This window comes from Bos grunniens, chromosome 6 (assembly GCF_055505025.1).
Source record: "Bos grunniens cultivar Pamir isolate PY7600 chromosome 6, Bosgru_T2T1.0, whole genome shotgun sequence".
Lineage (NCBI taxonomy): Eukaryota > Metazoa > Chordata > Mammalia > Artiodactyla > Bovidae > Bos > Bos grunniens.
In genome coordinates, this window is record NC_141170.1 from 111,183,074 (window position 1) to 111,206,959 (window position 23,886).

Here is a 23,886-nt window from a genome sequence, read left to right on the forward strand (position 1 = left end):
AATGAATATTGTTAAACACTGTGCAGTGTATAATGTTATGAAAAAGGCAGTCTCCCTTAGAACGGAAAATTTTTCAAGACAAACACAGTCAAGTTGAAAGAGATAAGTGGTCACTGACTTTATCTTATGCCATTTTACAATTCTGCTCAGAGACAAAATACAAATAGTTATGAAATTTTGTTTAAAAATTAGAAGATTATTATTAACAATCACTCTGACACAGCATCAATTGTCTCTCCTCCCAGGTTTTAAAAGTGTGTATGTTTTAATAAAAGATGAAGTGCTGAGTTCCAAAATTTGATAAATCTGGTCTACAAAATATCAAGATTTTAAGAAAATGTATATAAATAAATAACATGAGCGTGCAAAAGTAAATGAAGGTGACAGAGATGTATTTGTATTGTGAAGATTTCACACTGAAAAATATTTTGCTTATCAAATGAAAAAGCACACAAACACAACTTCACTATTTTTTCTCCTTTCCTCTTTTATATTTCAAATAAACTGATTTCCGAGAAAGGTAATGAGCTAGTAAATGTGACCACAATTCCATGGGACCAGTGCACCAAATTAATTGAAGCTGCTAGTTGGAAAGATAGTTATCTTACCAGACAAGTTGGAGAGCTCTATATTTCACTCTCCTTCCTATTTGATAAGAAAACAAAATAAATTGATTGTGGTTTAGTATATTCTAGTTATAACCTGTTATATTATTAATGACAAGAACATATTAAATCATTTCCTGATTGTATCAGAAGTTAGATAAGTGCAGATTGAGATAACATTATTTTTCAAGTATTATAAATTTTTTGGCTGGCCCTTTGAATCACATCTTGACTTTAAGATGTAGTTTAAAATCCCCTCTTCAATTTAAAACAAAACAGTAAGAAAGAGAAGAAAAAGAAAACTCTAGGTTTTATTAAATCTTTTCCTTATTCAATTATATCCCTTAAAATTGTAGATCAAATTCTTTCAAAGCATGTTCCAAATATTGAAGAATGCTTCTATTTATTAAAGATCTAGAACTCTTGAAAAATTTTTTTATTAAATCTAGCTTTTGCCTTTGAAAACAAATATAGCTATTCTTAAATTAGAAATCAAAATGTAACACTGTCATGATTTGCTGTAATAAATATAACCTGTGTTTTGATTGCTGGGCAGTGTTCCATCACTAATCAATTGCAAAACATTTTTAAAATATCATCGCTTTAGATCCTGTAGAAGATATTGTGAAAAAATATAAAGATTGTAAGACATTAAAATATTCAAAAGTTCTGAAGTCTCAGGAAGTAGAAAGAAAAGAGACAGTAGATGTATGAATTGTAAAAGATATAACTGACTCTATCCTATGCTGTTATATAATTCTGCAAAGACACAAAATAAAGCTAAATAAATAGTCATTAAATCTTACCAACTTTTTATCTTTAGAAAATAAATAATAAGCTTTTACACAAAACCAGCTGCCTAGTTTTTTTGTTAAACTTCTTAGCATTTTAAGTCCACTTTCACATTTCAACTTTCCAAAGACTTAAATGTACTTTGCATATGATGTTTATACTGGAATCTTTAATTATAAATATTTAATTATAAATATGCTCAGGTAACATTACACAGAGATTCATATTGGGAAATACAATTTACATTTTTCTCTCTCCCTCTTTTTAAAATTTAAGAATACTTTTTACTTTTTTAATGCTTAAAAAATATAAGTTGCACTTCAACTATGAGATTAAGCTGTTTAAAAAGATTATTTGCAGTAACTAAACAGTGGGAGTTCTAGTCTGGATTTAAGTTAAGTAATGAATGCTATAAATGCCTACTGATGTCTGAGGGGTTTTCCCATGGCAAGCATGAGTGGGTATAAGCTAAACAGAGAGGCAGAATTTTATACAACAAAAATAATGACTTTCTAGCAAAATGAGTTTTTCAGTAACACAATAGACTATTTTTAAAAGCTTCTCATTACTGAGTTTATAAAGCAAAGGCCTATCTGAAATATTTTAGCAAAAGAAATAAGCACCTCATAAACAGCTGAATGTCTCCTGTATCAGATTTTATTATTCTAAACAGTTTGTGAGAAAGACCCTTGAGCAGAATTTGGTAACTACCCTAGGTCACCAGAGTATGGAAGAGTATTACACTATTTCCCATTGGGGGTACTTGCATTCCCAGGTGGCACTAGTGGTAAGGAATCCGCCTTCCAATGCAGGAGACATAGAGTTGCCGGTTCGTCCCTGGGTCAGGAAGATACCCTGGAGGAGGGCATGGCAACCCACTCCAGTATTCTTGGCTGGAGAATCCAATGGACACAGGAACCTTGTGGGCAACAGTTCATAGGATTGCAAAGAGTTGAACACAACTGAAGCAACTTAACATACATCAACAATGGAAGGAAAAGTCCTTACCCACTAAAACCTTTACTGAACTACTTACGGGTGAAATGTATGATATCTGGGTTTTACCTTAAAATACTTCAGGATAAAAAACAGAGATAAAGTACAGGGAAATAAATGAAATAAAAAATATTCATGTTGATGACTGTTGAGGCTAAGAGATGACAATACGAGAATGTATTATATTGTTCTTTACTCTGTATGAAGTTTGAATACTTCCATAATAAACAATAAAAAGAGTAAAGTGTTAATATGCCTATATTTTCTGTTCAATTCCCTTCCTTTTAGCTTTCTCACTGGAACCCTGAGGGCAACTCCAATTCATACAGAAGTAAAAATAAAATCTCAGGAAAACTTTTAGACTGACTACAGCACAGAAATATTCTGATTCCGCTTGCAGATTTATTTTCCATCCCAAATATGAGGTAGTAATGGAAATGGAAAGAAAAAATGGGGGAAAATTGAGATGAGAATAGGACTATGCAAAAGAAACGGGATCTTCAAAGCAAAATGGGAAGGGAGAACCTAAGCTGTAAACTGCCCTTGAAAATTCAACCTCTTTTCACCCATCTTCGCTATCCAACAGAAAGGAAGCTGAAGGAAGAGAAGGCACTTGGATGCCTTTGTTGTGGCTGGAATAAAAAGACATCATTAGCCCCTACACAAAGTGCAATAAATAAATCAGTGGAAGTTCCATTCAGCCCAGTATATCCTCAAATGGCATAAATACTGTGCACAGGAAGCTTTGCAAAATCAAGCTGGTTTCTGGGTGTTTTTTTGTTTTTTTTTTTTCAGATATCTAAAAATGAATTTGCTTTGAGAAAATTTAGAACCTTAGCTCTCCAAATTTTTTCCAGCATTTTTTGAGGTATAATTGACAAAATTTCAATATATTTAAAATGTCCATGATTTTGATATATGTATACACTGTGAAAGGATTCCCACCTTTGATACATCCATCACTTCACTTGTTTCCTATTTTTTGGTGAGAACATAAGTTCTACTCTCTTGGCAAATTTCAATTATACAATACAGTATTATCAATTCTAGTCACCATTTAACTCTCCAAATTTGAGTGCAATGGGGAAAGGTACATTATAAAAGCCATAAAATATTCAAATGAGAGGCAAATCTTATATTTCTCAATATTTTAAGAGAGGTACTGCTGCTGCTGCTGCTGCTGCTAAGTCGCTTCAGTTGTGTCTGACTCTGTGCGACCCCAGAGACGGCAGCCCACCAGGCTCCCCAGTACTAAGTAGTCTCAAATTCCACTATGAGAATAATTACTGAAAAAAAGTTGCAATGTGTTGATTTGAGAACTAGAGAATTCCAGGTACCTTCTCATCTTCAGCCTAACTTTTCGGTAGAACAACCTCCAGACCAACAGTTTGCCATATTATAATGCACTTGTTCATCTTCTTTCACTAAAATAGTTGAAATCTATTTTATAAATTAAATGCACATACATTACAGGTTTATATACTTATAAACAAGAGCAAAAAAAGAAAAACTTCAGTGTAAATCTAGAACTTGAAGGAATAACATGGTAAACTTACATTTTCAAATTAGTTTATTGAATTTACTGATTTTATAGCAGTTGTGTTATTATTTAAGGGTATTCAAAGAAAGAAATCTGGATCAGAAAGAATGGATAAATAACAAGGTCCTACTATATAGCACAGGAAACTATATCCAATATCCTGTGCCAATCCATAATGAAAATAATATAAAAAAAGAATTTATATATATATATACATATAAGTGAACCACTGTGCTCAGTCTCTGTGGGCTCTCTGGCTTCCGGTACACACAAAGTTTGTTTGAGTTCTCTAAGCATCTCTGGCGGGTAAGGGGTTTGATTCTAAATGTGATTTTCCCCTCCTACTGTCTTGCTGGGGCTTCTCCTTTGCCCTTGGACATGGGGTATCTTTTTTTGATGGGATCCAACATTCTCCAGTTCAATGGTTGTTCAGCAGCGAGTTGCAGTTTTGGAGTTCTCACAGAAGATGAGCACACGTTCTTGTACTCCACCATCATCCAGCTCCTCTTAACAGAAGCAGGAGATAATAAGAAGAGGTGGCAAGAATACAGAGAACGGTACAAAAAAAGATAATGACCCAGATAACCACAATGGTTGGATCACTCACCTAGAGCCAGACATCCTGGAATGTGAAGTCAAATGGGCCTTAGGAAGTATCACTACAAACAAAGCTAGTGGAGGTGATGGAATTCCAGTTGAGTTATTTAAAATCCTAAAAGATGATGATGTCAAAGTGCTGCACTCAATTTCCCAGCAAATCTGGAAAACTCAGCAGTAGTCACAGGACTGGAAAAGGTCAGTTTTCATTTCAATCCCAAAGAAAGGCAATGCCAAAGAATGTTCAAACTACCTCACAACTGCACTCATCTCACACGCTAGCAAAGTAATGCTCAAAATTCTCCAAGCCAGGCTTCAACAATACAAGAAATGTGAACTTCCAGATGTTCAAGCTGGATTTAGAGAAGGCAGAGGAACCAGAACTCAAATTGTCAACATCCATTGGGTCATAAAAAAGGCAAGAGAGTTCCAGAAAAACATCTATTCCTGCTTTACTGACTATGAAAAGTTTTGACTGTGGATCACAACAAACTGTGGCAAATTCTGAAAGAGATGGGAATATCAGACCACCTTACCTGCCTCCTGAGAAATCTATAAGCAGGTCAAGAAGCAACAGTTAGAACTGGATATGGAATAACAGACTGGTTCCAAATTGGGAAAGGAGTGTGTCAAGGCTGTATATTGTCATCCTGCTTATTTAACTTATATGCAGAGTACATCATGCAAAATGCCAGGCTGGATGAAGCACAAGCTGGAATCAAGATTGCCAGGATAAATATCAATAGCCACAAATATGCAGATAACACCACCCTTATGGCAGAAAGTGAAGAATAACTAAAGAGCCTCTTGATGAAGGTGAAAGAAGACAGTGAAAAAGTTGGCTTAAAACTCAACATTCAAAAAACTAAGATCATGGCATCCAGTCCTGTCACTTCATGGCAAATAGATGGGGAAACAATGGAAATGGTGAGAGACTTTATTTTCTTGGGCTCCAAAATCACTGCAGATGGTGACTGCAGCCATGAAATTAAAAGATGCTTACTCCTTGGAAGAAAAGCATGATCAACCTAGACAGCATATTTAAAAGCAGAAACATTATTTTGCCAACAAAGGTCCATCTAGTTAAAGCTATGGGTTTTCCAGTAGTCATATATGGATGTGAGAGTTGGACTATAAAGAAAGCTGAGCACCAAAAAATTGATGTTTTTGAACTGTGGTGTTGGAGAAGATTCCTGAGAGTCCCTTGAACTGCAAGGAGATCCAACCATTTAATCCTAAAGGAAATCAGTCCTGGGTGTTCATTGGAAGGACTGATGCTGAAGCTGAAACTCTAATACGTGGGCCTCCTAATGTGAAGAACTGAATCATTGCACAAGACCGTGATGCTGGGAAAGATTGAAGGTAGGAGGAGAAGGGGACGACAGAGGATGAGATGGTTAGATGGCATTACGGACTCAATGGACATGAGTTTGAGTAAGCTCCAGGAGTTGGTGATGGACACGGAAGCCTGGCATGCTATAGTCCATGGTGTCACAGAGTCAGACACAACGGACCAACTGAACTGAACTACTGTGCTGAACAGCAGAAATTAGTACAACATTGTAAATCAATTATACTTCAATTTTTAAAAATCTGAAGCAGATAAAACCTAATTTATATCTTTATAAATTATGAGTTATAGCATATAATAATAACATATGTATTAAGGGCTTTCTCTGCATAAGAATTATTTAAATACACTATGGTCATTATGCAACCATTATCACAACTCTGAGTAGATGCTATTAACAGTAGATATTTGCAAATAGAATCTAAGACTTAAAGAATTATTAACTTGCCTGAAGTCATAAAACCAGCAAACAGCACAGTGAGAATTATCAGTTAGTGTTAACTTTAAAGACACCACCACTCTTTAGTACCCATCAGGTTTTGGTATAACTCTCATACAGCTATAGAATTGTACATACTGCCTTATCTTGGCTGATGTACAATTTAACCCACCAATTTCTCACGATGGGAAAATTTATGTCTTTCTATCCTCAGCCTTCAAGAGGAAGAGACACTAGTTGAAAAATTAGCTAGCTGTAAAGGTTGTGACAGTTTAGAACTAATAAGTGTAGAAAAGGGTCATTAGATTTAAGGATACCATTTAAAAGGAATTTAGCAGAAAAATTACACTTGGGACTAACAGGATAGTGTTAAGAATATAAACTAGATTAATTAGAAATATGGTTCCCAATAGGGAAGGCACTTAGGTGATGCTTGGGCAAAAAGGAATATTGACTCTGAAGTTTAAATGGAGAACATCTCAGTAGATTGTTCAAATAATTCTAGAACTAATTTCAGAACTTGTATTTTGTCCATTATGGCCATCTTTGACTATATAAATCGTCTATAGAGAATTTTGAGAGTTCTGTTGTATGTTCATCTAAGAAATCTTAAATTATTTACACAAAATTCAATTTTATAGACAGACAATTATTTAAAGACAGATACTGATGAAGATGTATTCAAATTCATTGATACATCTTTAGTTATAAAATATATATAATTCTTTAGGTCATTAGGCTAACACTGACAACATGTAGAGAGAGTAGTGTTTTGAGACATGACCACATCTTCAGTATAAGTGGTTGGCCTTCCAGGTAAACTACTTTGAGCACATATCAGCGCAAGTCCTTGGAGAAGCAGATGTCAAGATGGAATTATAAGCTGAAGAGATTTAGCAGAGGAAGAACCTATCATGGACAAAGAAGAGGAGGTAGAGCAGACAGGCAGTCTTCAGAAGGAGGACTGGTTAGGAGGAGCCTCAGAATGTTTCCACCAGGCTGATGGGGAACTGAGCCATGACTTAAAGGGATCACATGTCCTGGAGGAATAGACCTGCTGTAGTACCTGCAGAGCGTCCACTTATCAGTTGAGAACACCTAGAGAACATGCAGTTTCAGCAGGAATGGAGTGGGGAATTTAGAGGGCCAAGCCAAGGCTGTCCGTCAACCAGGAGCTGAGCTGCCTGTTTCTATGGCTGTTTCAAAATGCAACATTTACATAAATATAAACATCTTAGTTGGTAAAGAATCTGTCTGCAATGCAGGAAACATGGGTTCGAATACTCCAGAATACTACAATATTCTGGCCTGGAGAATTCCATAACTGTATATTGTCCATGGGGTCGCAAAAGAGTCTGACGTGACTGAGCAACTTTCCCTTACTTAAACATTTATATAAATATAAACATTTATATAAATATACATACAGGTATATATATATTTATATATATAACTGTTTTTCATTGTGTTTTATATTATATATATGTGTGTATATACACATGATTATCTAATAATTATATACGTAATTCAGTTCAGTTCAGTTCAGTTGCTCAGTCATGTCTGACTCTTTACAACCACATGAATCTCAGCATGCCAGGCCTCCCTGTCCATCACCAACTCCCAGAGTTTACCCAGACTCATGTCCATCGAGTCGGTGATGCCATCTCATCCTCTGTCGTCCCCTTCTCCTCCTGCTCCCAATCCCTCCCAGCATCAGAGTCTTTTCCAATGAGTCAACTTTTCGCATGAGGTGGCCAAAGTATTGGAGTTTCAGCTTCAGCATCAGTCCTTCCAATGAACACCCAGGTATGATCTCCCTTAGAATGGACTGGTTGGATCTCCTTGCAGTCCAAGGGACTCTCAAGAGTCTTCTCCAACACCACAGTTCAAAAGCATCAATTCTTCAGCACTCAGCTTTCTTCACAGTCCAACTCTCACATCCATACATGACCAATGGAAAAACCATAGCCTTGACTAGATGGACCTTTGTTGTCAAAGTAACGTCTCTGCTTTTGAATATGCTATCTAGGTTGGTCATAACTTTCCTTCCAAGGAGTAAGCGTCTTTTAATTTCATGGCTGCAGTCACCATCTGCAGTGATTTTGGAGCCCCCAAAAAATAAAGTCTGACACTGTTCCCATTGTTTCCCCATCTATTTCCCATGAAGTGATGGGACCAGATGCCATGATCTTCATTTTCTGAATGTTGAGCTTTAAGCCAGCTTTTTCACTCTCTTCTTTCACTTTCCTCAAGAGGCTTTTGAGTTCCTCTTCACTTTCTGCCATAAGGGTGGTGTCATCTGCATATCTGAGGTTATTGATATTTCTCCCGGCAATCTTGATTCCAGCTTGTGCTTCCAGCCCAGTGTTTCTCATGATGTACTCTGCCTATAAGTTAAATAAACAGGGTGACAATATACAGCCTTGATGTACTCCTTTTCCTATTTGGAACCAGTCTGTTGTTCCATGTCCAATTCTAACTGTTGCTTCCTGACCTGCATATAGGTTACTCAGGAGGCAGGTCAGGTGGTCTGGTATTGCCATCTCTTTCACAATTTTCCACAGTTTATTGTGATCCACACAGTCAAAGGCTTTGGCATAGTCAATAAAGCAGAAATAGATGTTTTTCTGGAACTCTCTCGCTTTTTCAGTGATCTAGCAGATGTTGGCAATTTGATCTCTGGTTCCTCTGCCTTTTCTAAAACCAGCCTGAACATCTGGAATTTCACTAAAAAGTAGGAGTCACAAGAGATGCCGGTCCAATCCCTGGGTCAGGAAGATAGAGGGAAATAGCTACCCACTCCAGTATATTTGCCTGGAAAATTCCTTGGACAGAGGAGCCTGGTAGTGTCAATGGGGTCACAAAGAGTCAGACATGACTGAGCGACTGAGCACACACACATTAAAAAAAAATCTATAATCATTAAGACTAGTTCTGTTTACAGGTCTCAAACTGTCATGACACTCCATCTTTCTCTCATTTTCATGGTTGGTGGTTTAGTTGCTAAGTCGTGTCCGACTCTTGCAACCCCAAGGACTATAGCCCACCAGGCTCTTCTGTCCATGGGATTTTTCAGGCAAGAATACCGGAGTGGGTTGCCATGACCTTCTCCAAGGCATCCTCCCAACCCAGGAATCAAACCTGGGTCTCCTTTATTGCAGGCAGATTCTTTACCGACTGAGCCATGAGGGAAGCCCTTTTCAAAGCCTCGTTTTCATGGTTGTGACTAATTTTCAAATTTCTGCCACAGAATGTTGGGTGCAACTGACATCACAGATGAAGAAGCAACTCAGTCACTGACATTTTCCTGGAGAAAACTGCCATTTTCACTCCATGCTTAGGCAGGTCCTTCAGGCATGAACTCGGAGCTCTAGATTCCCCTCTCCTCTTCTTTCTATTACTTCCATTTCACTCTTTGGCAGAAATAAAAGTACTCTAAGCCTATTACCCACCCCCTGAAAAAAATGTGGAGGAAAAGAACTTTTGAAAGAAACCTCCTTTTTAATCTATTTTCAGTCTGCTTTAATTTATCTGTCAAAGAAGAGAGATGAGATTTATGCTGCTGATTCCAAGATGTTGCATGAAGTGGTAAATATCAGCACTAGAATTTGGATTTAAATAGGCTTAGGTTTGAATGCCAGCTCAGTGGCATACGAATTATGTGACATGGGACAAGTTTCTTATTATCTTTCTTCACCTGTAAGATGGGCATAAAATATTACCTTATAGAAATGTCAAGGGGATAAGAAACAATTTATGCAAATGGCACATTACCTGGCACATTACCACATTTTGAGTAAGTACTCAGTAAACTTTCTGTTAAAAGATTATTAATTTTTTCATGAAATTATTTCAAAATTATGGGAGCTTATGAATATTAAGTAACACTTAAAGACATGACACCTTCTTGGAAATTTTTCTCTGAAACATAAAAAAGTCCATCTGTATTCTTAGTCCATGCTAATTTTGTTATTTATGAACATTTTTATCTTAATAGCAAAAACAACAGAAATATTTAAGCACATATTAGCATTCAGACTTATGGTTTGCAAACAAGACAGTTGAAATGGAACTATTCCTTTCATTCCCCACTTTAAGAAAAAAAATGAAAAACTATCTTGAGCAAATTATGTATAAAACAGCAGCAAGGTCTGTCAGGCAGTAACAGTGTCTTCTTCCTAAAAACAGTGGTTCTCACCCAGTGTTTAGACTCATGAGAAATTAGTTCTAAAATTAGAATTACATCCAGATTCTGTGATAGAACTTTTGAAAAATGACTCTCAATTTGGAAATTACGTTTGAAAGAAAGGGTGAATGTCATAGCTTTAATGTTTACTTACTATTTTTATCTAGCCATGGGCAATAATATTTCCAGATACCCAAATGACAAAATAGATAGAAACTTGATTCAAATTTAGAGAGAATGATTATCCCACGCTGGTTCAACAGAACAATTAAAATACATTCCTCATCTTACATGAATTGTATTTAATACTGTATTCAACTTGAGAATTGTAAAATAGCATAAATCCTAAATATAAAAACAACCAACCCCACTTATGCTTCTCAGCACTCAGATCACATATAAGCATGAAAATGTGTTCTGGGAAGATCAAATTTCCCATCTAGTTGTCTAAAGGACATTAACCCTCCATTATTTATTGGGTCTATAATAAAAGAAATTCCTGCATGGACCCCAAAAAGAAAAAAAAAATTGTCATGGTTCCCAGGGAGAAAAAATAAAAAGCAAGGATTATCCTTGAAAGCAAAGAAGAGAATAGATTTTTTGTCTTTTTTTTTTTTTAACCAAGTTGTCAGAGGAGTTGCCATGGGCACCAGTGGGGGCCTCAGTTTAAATGTCAGATTTCTCTTCAACTACTGTCTTTTTAGCATTTTTTTTCTTTGTTACTCTGTTTTCTCCTTCATCTTATTTTTTTCAGGATTTAAATAAACATTTTTTTGTTTTAGTATTCTTCAAGTATCTTTTTTTATTCCCCAAAAGACAAAAAAAAGTTTTGCATTTAAGTGAGTGATCATTGCTTCATTGCACCCATATTTACATGATGTAACAGAAGTGAAAGCATTTAAATCATACAGAGGTATCCAAACACAGCCGAGTAGGGTTAGTCACTAGAAATAACAGAATTTAACCCCGTTAGCTATCATTACACAAATGCTACTATATGGCATATGGTGTATTCCATTATTTACTTGATAGAGTGTGCGTGTGTGTATGAGAGAGATAGAAATAAGGAAGTATCCATGAAAAGGCAAATGAGAAAGTCAAAAATCTTATTCTTGAGTTCCCTGCAGTCCAGGGGATTGGAATGTGGCACCTCCACTGCAAGAGAAACAGATTCAATCCCTGGTTGAGAAATTAGGGTTCTACATGCCACGTGGCATTGCCAATAAATAAATAAATAAAAGCTTAAAACTAAGTTACTGTCTTAAAAAAAAAATCTTATTCTTAAGAGCAAGACTGATATGGGCTAGTCACAGTGAGTATTTGAGCTCATATAGCTTATATCCAAGTTTAAAAGTTTAAATCTAAGTTTTTAAAAATGGTGTTAGAAAATCAAGTTGCCTGATCTAGCAGGAGCAAACAGAAATGACTATTTTTATTCTTCAAGAAAATGGATTGGCAAGTTGATTTGGTTCCTAGGCTTTCATTGTCTAGAAAGCAAAACCAAATTCACCTGTCTGTCTGCCCTGGGCTTTTACTCCTCCCCTTTGAAAAGCTGGGCATTCACATTTTGCATACTTTTTGCTAGTGTTAACATTAAAATAAACATACTGACCGCAAGCAACTTCATGAATAGGGAAGGCTGGCAAGTGGAGGGATTTATATCTCTGTCGATAGGATTGTGTCAGGCACTATCCTGTGGGTCCCCAGCATGACTGCCACCATTTGCATAAGTGAAGGCCCTCTTCCCATTGGAGGGAAAAGGAGAAAGCTACATGTCTGTCAACTAAATGCCTGTGGGCTAATCACCACAGAAAAATCCATGGATTATGTGAGTGAATTTGAATAACCCTGCAGGAGAAGGGAGGTAGGGAAGTACTGAGTAATCTATTTAACCTCCCTACAGATGGTCTCTGTTTACTCCTACTCAAACAGTCCAATGTCCTCAAATTAAGAGACTTTTATGTTTCATTGCTATAGGAAAAATTAGACTGGTAAACTGTGGAAACTGGATGGTCCCACAACTTCAAGGAAAATGGTTATACACGAGTAATTCCTTAGTAAAACTAACAATATATCATAAACCACAGAGTAGCAGTTAAAATACTACTCTCTTAATAGTGATAAACTGCTATTGTACCATATATCAGAAAACTACTTTGCAAAGTATACAGCAACATGATGCTTTCATTTCTCCAGGCAGGAAGGAAAGTAGGCGCCATCCAAGGGAGAGAAAGGAACTCGAGAAGAAGCCATTTTGAATTCCCTTCCTGCCAGAAGAAAGTCCTAGCAGAGTGATCATCCATTTTTACCTTTCGTTTTCTATCTTGTTTTACTAAGAAAGAAGCATCCTCTTACACATAAATAATTCAGAACTTTGGTCAAGTATGTATTGAAGGCTATGCTGTGAGCTGTGTTGCAGGTAAAAGAGAAAAATAAGACAAAGGGAGAAACAAGTGTGAAAACTTGAAAGCAGGAAAATCTAGAACTAAATGTACAGCTGTGCTGTATAGATCATCCACAGCTACAGGACTTCCCATATGGGGGAATGTCTGTCAAGGTTGAACTGGTTCAGCGGCTTCAAGGCAGTAATGGGATAAGGCATAGGGCCTAAAGCTGTGTGTCCACATACTTGACTATTTACATTTAAATTTACATATAAGTAAAAATAAAATTTAAATATAAGTTCCTCACTCACAACGTGTGGCTATATAGCTACAGAACATTTCCATCATGCCAGGAAGTTCCACAGCAGAATCCTAAAGGATGGGTTTGATTTGATGTAGTGAAAAGGCCAGGTTTGCACTTTCTAGCATGGGAACCATGTAAACACAGAATAGCGGAAAGGAATTGACATTAAGTTCCTGGGCAAAGGAGAAGACTAGATTGACAGGACGAGAAATTTCTATACTGGAAAGTGAAGGGGAAAAAATACAAGAAAGACATCACCTAAAGGCAGACAGATGCAGGGAACAAGGAAACACTGTGACAGAAGCTGTATTCAAGGATGATGATTCAGACAGCAGCGTGACTGGATCAGGGAAGGCAGCATCTAAAGATCCGGAGATTTCTTCTGGGGCTGCCCCCGTAAACCCCTGTGCAAAGATGATGGTTTACACCAGAGGAGTGACAGTAAATGGGAGGAAAAGGATAAATGCTTTTTAATTCTTAAGAAAAATCATCTCTAGAAATTGGGAGTGGGGAGAGGTCGTCCCGATCACTTCAAGTTTGTCAACGAGCGTCTAGGAGAACTGTAAGCTTTCAACACAGATGTAGGAATATGCTAGTGGTTCTCAGTCCTTCACTCCCTCTGTAGAGCCCGTGAGCCCCCACACTTCACTTTCACACCTTCCAAAGTGATCATTTGACGCCTCCCCTCTTGTATTGACATTCCTCTGCCTCTGCATCCTTCTCCATCAACTGATGATCTTGTCTCTCACTTTTCTGGGAAAATAGAAGACGTTATGTGGGATCTCCTCCTTCCTCCCACAGGCAGCCAGCTGCTTTATGCCCCAGCCACACTCTTCCTTTTTCCCTCTCAGTGGAGAAAGTGACCCTCCTCTCCAAGGCTAGCTCTGGAGCCCCCCTCCTACTCACTCAAAGTGAAATTACCCCTCCTCTCACTCTGTTATTGATCTCCTCTGGCTTCTTTCCTGGCACAAAGACAATGTGCTGGGTTATGAACTTGACCTTTCCTTCCCCCCCTCCACTGTCCATCAGCCAACTGCTGGATGAGACTGATCCTCACCTTCAGCTTCAAGGTGGAAGCAACTCCACTAATGTTCTTCCTCTATACACAGCTATTGATTTGGAAAGAGGCAGGAACTCTGACTCTGGCCATTTAGAAATTTCCCTGCACATTGTGATTGATTATGCTGATCCAATCAGAGTGAACGGCAGGACTTCTGTGTCCTGTCACTCTGGTCTGCATGCTCTAAAGACATGAAAGCCAGAACTACTGATATTTTGCTATTATAATAAAAGCTAAAACTGAGCATAAAGAAAAATGTCAAGAACTGTAGAACTGAGAGATGCAGAAAAATACAGTTGGAATCCTTAATTCTGGATGTTTTTAGTTACATGAATCATTCCAATTTTTGCTTTTAGAGTTTAAGCCAATTTGAATTGGAATATCTGCCACTTACAGCCAAAAGCAAGGTAACTGGTGCATAAAGTATCTCCAATTCAAATGCATCTTTCCATGACCTCTTGTACCCCTGTAGTTTTGCTCCTCAATGTCAGCTACTTGGGTTCCCCTTTAATATTCTTCTGAACTGTAGTTACCATCAGCACCAATTACTCCATATGAAATCCAAAGATCATTTCTTTTGATTCATTTTACTTGATTTCTCAACTGCATTCCAGAATTCAACAGAATCAACAGTTCTATCACAAAATATTTTTCTCCCCATCTTCAATGAAACAGTATCCTTTTTGATTTTCTCCAGGCACACACTATCAGGGTTCAGTTGAAAAAAATAGAAATCACTTTAGCACGTAAAAGATAAACGGATGTAATACAGGAAAGTAGGTGATGTCCAAATGATGGAGAGGTTGGAGAATCAGGTTCTCTCTAAGTCCTGAGATGAATCCCAGAATAATGCTTCAGAGTCATCACACTCAGGACTTTGGATAATCAGAAAGTCATCCTGGAATTCTTGTCTCCAAGATTATGTTTTAACCCATAAATATCACCATCATCCTCTTACTTTCTTTATCCAAAATCCTAGGAATCAACCTCGAGTTCTCTCTTCTTCCTCATTCTCTGTATCCAATCAATTAACACATCAGTCAATCTACCTCAGAAATAAATCCTGCATCTACCATTTTTCATCATCTCTGCCACCACCATCCTCCATAATTTTTCATCTGGGCTATGGACAGAGCCTCTTAACTGATCATTCTGGATCAGCTATTTCATTCATACTCTGCATAATATCCAGAATGGTTATCTTACAATCAATATTAAACTGTAAAACTTTCTTGCCCAAAGTCCTATAGCAGTATTCAGTTACACCACCAATAAAATCCCAGTCTCTTATCCTCTGCTTGAACTAGTTCTGCTCACCTATCTAACTTTCTCATATCTTTCCCCTTTGTCAATGGTCCTCCACACATATTCGCCTCTTCATTTTCTTAGGACATATCAACCTGACCCCACATTAGGGCCCTCACTTTCCCTCTGCTCAGAAGATGCTTCTCTCAAGATATTCACAGAGCTGTCATCTGATCATTCAGCTTTCAGCAGTTTCATAGAATGGTCTCTAATTTCCAAATCTGATTTCCCTCCCACTCTGTATCCCATCACCCTGTTTATTATCTTTATTGCAACCTCACCATTTGAAATTCTCCAGCTTATTTCCTATTAATTCCAAGAAAGCAATGATTGGTTTGGCATCCTCTCCTCCACATCTAGCAGCTCATCTTGAGCTACAGTACACACTCCACAAATGTCTGTTGTATGCTTGATTGAATTCTTGGCAAACAGCCACAAACATTTAAATAAGTGCTTAGAATCCTGGGGTCGTGCTGTCTGGGAGGTAGCACAATATACTGACAAAACTTCTCATTACTCTGTAGGGATGGGACTCTCTTCTGCAACAGGCATGGGGACAGCCAGAGTTCAGAATGGCAAATTAAAACTAGGGAAAACCAGCACTTACTACTAAGATCTGAGGAGAAGGGAAGCTGTATCCCTTCATATTTGAGAAAAATATTAGCCAACATTATTCTGATTTACAAAGTTCACTGATGATAGAAAATGGTTTAACTTATAAACCAACTCCATGATATCACAGTTGCTGCTGCTGCTGCTAAGACGCTCCAGTCGTGTCCAACTCTGTGCGACCCCATAGACAGCAGCCCACCAGGCTCCACCGTCCCTGGGATTATCCAGGCAAAAACACTGGAATGGGTTGCCATTTCCTTCTCCAATGCATGAAAGTGAAAAGTGAAAGTGAAGTTGCTCAGTCGTGTCCAACTCTTAGCGACCTCATGGACTGCAGCTCACCAGGCTCCTCCGTCCATGGGACTTTCCAGGCAAGAGGACTGGAGTGGGGTGCCATTGCCTTCTCTGGATGATATCACAGAGGCTTACACAAAATAAACCAGTCTTTCTAGCATTCAGAAACTCTTTAAATTACAGAAAGTTATCCTCTAACTAGAATGCAAAAGAATGAAAATTATCCTAAGTGATTCCTGAAAGAGGAAAGTGTAAATTTGAAAAGATATAATGTTTAGAAGCTTAGGAAACCAAATGACTTTGCAAAGAGTTCTAGACGTGGGGTGTGTAAGAAAGAGAGGAGATCTACGTTTTAAGAATTACCACCATATTTGCTAAGGAAGACTAAGACCTCTTGGAAGGACTGGTTCTTAGTCTGGGTTGGTGGCATTTCAGAAAGTCTCCAAATGTAAGTGAATTGGCTGGTAAGAAGAGGAATGCTTCCAGAAACTTCACCATATTTAGGGAAAAGTAATAGCTCCTGATGAGAGGAAATTGGGCTTCTCTAGAATACATCAACCAACAATCAGTCTTGGATTGGTTGTGTTTCAGAGAAAATCCTAACTCAGGTTAGCAGACAGACTACAGAATGCTTTCATTCCTAAGGCTCAGTTTTAATCAGAATAATATTATTATTACTTCCTACTTGTGTGTGTATTGATATTTTCTGTACAAGTTCATGGTGTTAACACACTTTGTTTCAGTCAGTAATATAAGTTTCACCTAATTCCTTTTATTTATAGCATATCATAATGACTGTTATGATCCTTAAAATGACTACCAAAATTTGTACATTTTTATTTACTCTTCTCAAAACTAAAGATAATTAAGACTGTATTTCCTCTCAACCGTCAAGCCTCCTTACTCTACAAGGAGATTGATGTTATTGTTAATTACATTTTCTCCTTTGCCTTTATATATATCTCTGTAATTATTTTTCTTTTAATTGTAATATATTTGACATGTAACATTGTGAAAGTTTAAGGTATATGATATGTTAATTTGATGCATTTATATATTGTAATGTCACTGTACCGATAGTACCTCTATATCTTTCTTTGCTCCATTTTCTCTTGCTTTCATTTTTTTCTTTCTGAGTTAAATTTTCTTTTCTTTCCAAGATTAAGTTCTACTCTTTCTAGGTCCTAGATACCCTCCCATATTTTCATGGACCTCTTCTTTTCAATTATCTTTTCCTTTCCTGGAGTACTTTGTCTCTTGTTTTCAAAGGTCCAGAGAATACTTAACGGAACTTCCAGCCAAACTGATCTCTAAAGACAGCAAGGCATTGCCTGAACAACTAGAAGTATTTATTGCAAAAGTCAGCTCAGGTTTCTGTGGGTAACTACTCATATAACTAGCAAGATATAAAGTGGCAATCTTCCATGAAGTAGACAGCACCCTCAAGTGAATATAAAAACACTTCTTAGCATTGGAATCTCTTTCTAGAATTTAAGTATCACTTTTTCTCAAGATGACAACATATCTCAACATTTTTATCTCTCACTAGTAAGCTAACAGCCCTCACATCACCACTTGAGATAGTCCAAGCTTCAATGTTTTCAATTGCCTTTGAAAAGAAAACTTGGTTTTATCCAAACTAACTATACTACTTTATCCTTAATCTTCCCAATACATGATTTTTTATCCCTTTAGGTCCTAAAATTTTTACCTACACCAATGAATTTAAAATAACAAATATTAAGACCTTTTGTCAAGCCTTAATTCAATTGATTCTGTAGCCATTGATATTATTCCCTATAAATTATCTTATATGAATTCAATAATTCCACATTCTTAATTTCCCCTACCTCTTTAACTCTTCCTTAAAAGTGGGAAACCCTCAAGATAGCATTCTCCAAACATTCATGCTCAGGGCTCATATGGTCCCATGTCAGATGAATCCCAGAATTCTACCTAGATTCCTGAAATCCCTTCTAATCTCCAGGTCCATGGCTTCAGTGCCTGCTGGCTCTCTTCCTCCTTCACTTCAAAACCACATGTTCTCTCCTCCTTAAGTACATGATGTCCTTTAAAAGCAAAATCTCCATGGGAAGATGAGAGTTATCTCTAGGTATTTAGAGAACCAGTGTATAGAGGAAAAACTAGACACCATATAAAATATCACAGGAGGGCACCTATACAAATGACTTGAAGTCTCAGTGAGGTACATTTTCAGTTGCTTTATTTAAAAGCTTTAAAAAACTTATAAGTCTAAAAATGGAAGGTTTTATAAGAAATTTTAGAGTAATTTGTATTAGATGTTTAATTAAGGATATATTATTGCTGCCATTAAACTTACAGAATTTGTGACTTTTTATTGCATCAATAATTTGTTTCTAATAAAATTGGAATATTGTAGTCTCAATAAGATTAATTAAATTACAATACCTTGCTTTATATGTCATATATCAGATATGTCATATATCAGATGGTTGGATGGCATCACCAACTCAATGGATATGAGTTTGAACAAGCTCTGGGAGATGGTGAAGAACAGGGAGGCCTGGTGTGCTGCAGTCCACTGGGTCACAAAGAATTGGACTTGACTGAGTGACTGAACAACACAAATATCAGATAAAATTATGAATTCATATTAGCATTCTCTTTTCCTTTACCTTGAGGAGGCAATAATTTCTTAGCATACAAAACAGCATTAATCATAAAGAAAATAATACTGTATTAAATGTCATTAAAGTTGAGAACCTTTTTAATAATGAAGTTCTGTTCATCAAAAATACCATTGAGAGATTGAAAAGACAAGCCACACACTAAAAGAAGATATTTACAAAATCTTCTACAATATATACAAAATTATGCAAGGGACTCTTGTCCTGCTAAACAGCTCAAAATTAAAAGGCAAGCTTTTCTAAGATGGCACATCTCATCATCCATAGAGCATGATCTTTAGATTTAAGTGAGGATTCAAGTGGAATTACCTCTGTTTCACAAGAACAGAGTGATCATGAAGACCACATTATCAGCAGAAACTAAAGGGCATTATCTGGCCTTTAGGTTTGAATCCTAGTGAAATGTTACAGTGTCACACTTGGCACATGTATTTACTATTTTAGATGAAAAAAAGATACTTACCAAGTGGAATAGTTGCTACACTTTTCCTGTTGCTATAACTCAGTAGAATTCCAGTATATTTTACTCAAAATGATTATTATTAACTTTCTTAGTAAGTGCAATTCAGACACAAGATGTTCAGATGGAATATGGGTGAGAAGAACTATTAGTTTTGCCTGAATTGCTCTTCTTTTTGTTTCTTGGACTATTACCTTTTATGACGGCTGTTAACATACTCTAACCCTGCATTCTCAGTAAGTCTTTTATTTTTAATAGTTACATTTTTTAACTTACATAAGCCTTCATTTAAACATGTTCAGCAATCATCTCCTAGTAGTATCAGACTGTTAGTTAAGCAGGAATCTACTGCTTGAATAGCTTTCCTGTCACTAAGGCTCCAAATCTGCTCTAACCTAAAAGACTACTTTCTGGCGCTACAAACCTCAAACATCAAAGACCATTCATACAATTACCACTTGAGATTCTGTGACTAAATTCCTCTCTTCAAAACTAAAGTCCTCTGAACTCATAGTACAATTAATGATTTTCCCTATTTTTGCCAAGAACAAAAATATAGTAAGTGACGATTGTTTGCTACTGTATGTAATAAGACACAAGAAGAAAGCTACCTACTGTTTTTCTCTCCGTTTGACAGATGAAGGCGCTAGGGCACAGGCTGGTTACGTAGGGCCCATTTGGGCAAACTGGTTTGACCAAATGGTGAGTGGGAGAGCGAGAATTTGAGTCTCTCATCCCCTTCCTTTAATTTTAGGAAATTGATTTGCTTGTTATGGGTGAGCTTTTCAGATACCACCTCTTTTTGTCTAAGTCCTGAACCAGTAGAAAATAAAATAGTAAAGACAAATGGGAAATTGATTACTATAAAACCCTGATGTGCTGTGACCCATGATATTGTGAATATAGGACATATGAATGTTTTTTCGCTCTCTCCCTTGCCTAAAACTTGCTTTTGGATTGAGAGGGTCTAAAGCTTGCCCACCTCCTCAGAATGATGTTAGATGAGTCTATTAACACTAATTGAAAGATGAGACTCTCATCTAATTGGCCAATGTAACATTCACTATAAGAAGGGAAACATGATTTGAGGTTTTGAATGTAAATATGACTGAATTCAAAGCCTATGCCCTTTCCAACTTGTAAACTATCAATATTTCTTTTGGTTCTTTGTATATAATGGATGCTGCTATTATAAAACAGTTTATTAGTACTTTGGAAGGGAATGTATCACATATTTTATAATTTACTTCTTATCCAGATGAAATACTAACAAATTCTGTCTATAATTTCCTGTAAAAATAAATTTTTACTTCTTTTCTATTCAGCTCAGTACACACTTTAAAATCAAATGGTCAATAGTAAGTGGGGAATAATTGGGAAATTCTTTGGAATAAATATAATTTATCAATTATATATAATTTAATTTAATATATAATAAATATATAAATATAATGTATCAATTATCAATTAATTCTAATGTTTATTATTTATCAACTAACTCCTGAAAAGTATTTTATCAAATGCATTTTATTTTAATATTTAAAAATATTAATTACAAGTTGATCTTACATATTTAATAAGATTAAACTGCTATACCAAATGAGCAAAAAACGTATCCCTGTGTTATCAAATGTACCAAGGACTTCAGTCTAGAATAGAAAGAAGAATCATTCAGATCCAATTTTGAATGAAACGTTTGTTAGGCCTCCATAAAAGTCTCCTAATTAATTTTATTTGCTCTTAAATAAACATTCTAATTTACTAATTTAGAAAGAACAACAAAAAAAATAACAAAATTAACTTGATAACCTCATCAGAATATTTCCTGATAATATGTGTCCTCATACTGAAGAAATGAATTTATAAGACACTGGCAGTTGTATTTAATATTATTATTTAATAGTGACTTTTATACATACTATTTTTGATTTTTCTTTAACTGAATGTAAGGACTATTAGTTTTTATTCTTATTTGAACACACCTATCATTGAGTATTAATTAACATTACAAAGTTATAAAACTAACTTATCAAATAAATCACACACAACAAAGTTATACTTTAATCCTAGAATGAAAATTTAAATCAAAAATTTTAAATCTAAACCTCTTATTTTATTCTCTTTTTATCACATTAATTTCTCCCAATCTCAGCACTTCTCAAAGTTGTCCCACCACCCCTCACCTGAAGCCTGTGAAGAAAGCTGAGCACCGAAGAATTTATGCTTTTGAACTGTGGTGTTGGACAAGACTCTTGAGAGTCCCTTGAACTGCAAGGAGATCCAACCAGTCCATCCTAAAGGAGACCAGTCCTGGGTGTTCATTGGAAGGGCTGATGCTGAGGCTGAAACTCCAATACTTTGGCCACCTCATGCGAAGAGCTGACTCACTGGAAAATACCCTGATGCTGGGAGGGATTGGGGGCTGGAGGAGAAGGGGGCGACAGAGGATGAGATGGCTGGATGGCATCACCAACTCGATGCACATGAGTTTGGGTGAACTCCGGGAGTTGGTGATGGACAGGGAGGCCTGGTGTGCTGCAATTCATGGGGTCGCAAAGAGTTGGACACGACTGAGCGATTGAACTGAACTGAACAGATATCTGGTCCTCAAAAGTTCTTTCCAGTCAAGATTCAAAACTAAAGAACAAGTGAAATTGAATTTAATAGACATTTAAAATTGAATTTCACAAGTGGTCCAGATTTTTTTTTTAAATAACACATTAAAAAGATAATTTCTCCCCTCTTCTCCCTAGAAACCACCCAAAATAAGAAGAAAAATAAATGAATGCAAATTCCATCTACAATAAAAGATTTCTACAAACCAGAACTACACAATTTGATAAAGCGTTCTTAAACGCAGAGAAGGCCATTGGGGTACATGGTGACTCATGAGAGAATGTCTCAGACCACAGGACGAAGTAAGAAGAGTGTTTGATATATAAGATCAACAATGGCTTGTTTGGAACAAGAACAGAGACACAAGGATGTGGGGGAGCCTGAAAGTGAAAGTGAAAGTCATTCAGTCGTGTCTGACTCTTTGTGACCCCATGGACTACACAGTCCATGGAATTCTCCAGGCCAGAATACTGGAGTGTGGAGCCGTTCCCTTCTCCAGGGGATCTTCCCAAACCAGGGATCAAACCCAGGTCTCCTGCATTGCAGGTGAATTCTTTACCAGCTGAGCCACAGGGAAGCCCTGAGGAAGCCTAGATTCAGTTTACCATAAAATTTTGAGAAGCAGAGAAGATGGCACTAAATGAAGATCTACATAGCCAGCCGGATCTGCAAAAAGACATCAGTCAGTTGGACAGGAGAGTTGAGGGAAAAAAAAAGTGAAAAAAAAAATTACTTACAAACATAACTGCATATCATGGGACAATTTCTACTAGTACAGTCTTGGCCTCAGCTCCACACAGACATTTTGCAAAGAGCTGATTCATAAAAATTTATCTCATTCAAAAGAGAGTATTAATTAAAGAGAAAGCAGAGTAGATATAGTATGAAGATTAAAAGATTAGGGAAGAAAGGAAATAGAAAATTCAAGCAAAATATATTAGCCCCCAATTGTTATCACATTACATCATAAATTTATTTAAAGTTATAATTTTCCCGCTTGCAGCAACATGGGTGGACCGAGAGACTGTCATACTGAGTGAAGAAAGTCAGATAAAGGAAGACAAATATTGTATGATAGCACTCATATGTAGAATCTAAAAAACAATACAAATGAATCTATATACAAAACAAAAAGAGACTCACAGACATAGAAAACTAAAGGAGAAAGGAAGGGGAGGAATAAATTAGGAGTATGGGATTAACAGATATAAACTATTGTACATAAAGTATATAATAAGAATTTACTGTATGGCCCAGGGAACTATATATCTTATAATAATTTATAATGGAAAATAAACTTAAATATAAATATATATATATATATAACTGAATCACTTCACTGTACACCTGAAACTAACACATCATACATTAACTATACATCAATCAAAAATATATATAAAGAAACAGAATAAACAGGATAATGTCAATAATAAGAACAGGATGGAAACCAGTTGTCCAGATACTGAAATATTTCATAAAAACCATACCATTTTCATAAAACCTTAAGAATGTGTGATATTTATCCATGACTGGAAAAAACAAATCAATACAACAGAGATGAAAACTACAGAATTAGATCTAATATGTACATGAATGTAGTATGATAAAAATAGGATTTCAAATGGGGAAGATGGGTTATTTAATGAAGGATTTTCAGACAACTTGGCAGATACATA

At 36.4% G+C, this 23,886-nt stretch overlaps 1 long non-coding RNA gene across 7 annotated transcripts in view; it reads right to left on the reverse strand.

Annotated features, from left to right (window-relative positions):
• Positions 1 to 23,886, reverse strand: part of LOC147371199 (uncharacterized) — a 228,230-nt gene that overhangs the window by 129,429 nt on the left and 74,915 nt on the right. For 2 of the 7 annotated variants that reach the window (XR_015165970.1, XR_015165966.1), the window contains one exon: positions 21,516 to 22,876. The exons of 2 other annotated variants lie outside the window; for them this stretch is intronic. This is a non-coding gene — a long non-coding RNA (uncharacterized LOC147371199). Of the gene's footprint in view, positions 1 to 3,959; positions 4,438 to 18,696; positions 19,062 to 21,515; positions 22,877 to 23,886 lie in introns of those variants that run through there. 3 more of the 7 variants (XR_015165968.1, XR_015165967.1, XR_015165971.1) reach the window with 3 other exon arrangements.